At 52.5% G+C, this 596-nt stretch overlaps 1 protein-coding gene across 1 annotated transcript in view; it reads right to left on the reverse strand.

Moving 5' to 3' along the window:
* LOC109923782 (mitochondrial import receptor subunit TOM40 homolog) overlaps positions 1-596 on the reverse strand; it is a 15,172-nt gene that overhangs the window by 3,590 nt on the left and 10,986 nt on the right. The gene's annotated exons all lie outside the window — the stretch shown is intronic.

Genomic DNA, 596 nt, shown 5'->3' on the forward strand with positions numbered 1-596 from the left:
TCCCCCCTCAAACTGTATTGTACCCGGGACGTAGGCTGTTTCCACATCTCTCCCCATCCACACAACAAACGCGCATACGCTCCCAGCTGTCTTCGCACCTTTCACTGTGGGGTGAAGGGACAGGGAGCAGATGGAAATAGATTCAGCATTTGGAACGATGAGACGCAGTGGGTGAGGCGGGGGGATAAAGGTTTAAGAAAAAAAGATTCATTTTCTCATATATAGAAAGCTGTAAGGAGTTGGAACTTGCTGCCTAAAGGGGAGGCGACAATGCAGATGATGAACAATTTCAGACAGATGCATGGTTGAGGGAGATGTGGGGAGAGAGAGAGCGCAGTTAAACAGTGCAGACTGGGCTACTCTGCAGACAGTTAGCACGGACTAGAGGCTGAATGGCCTCCATCTGTGCTGTAAATGACGATGAGATTGAAGGTCCTGCAGACCCTCTCTCGCTCATTGCTTAGCAACACTGACAATTTATAATTCTCATTCTGGCTTTAAGCCCCACCCGGCCCTATCTATTCATCAGCCCCCGCGCCCGCCCCACCCCGCCCTATCTATCCGTCAGCCCCCGCGCCCGCCCCACCCCGCCCTAT

Source organism: Rhincodon typus, chromosome 47, assembly GCF_021869965.1.
Source record: "Rhincodon typus isolate 14 chromosome 47, sRhiTyp1.1, whole genome shotgun sequence".
Taxonomy (NCBI): Eukaryota; Metazoa; Chordata; class Chondrichthyes; order Orectolobiformes; family Rhincodontidae; genus Rhincodon; species Rhincodon typus.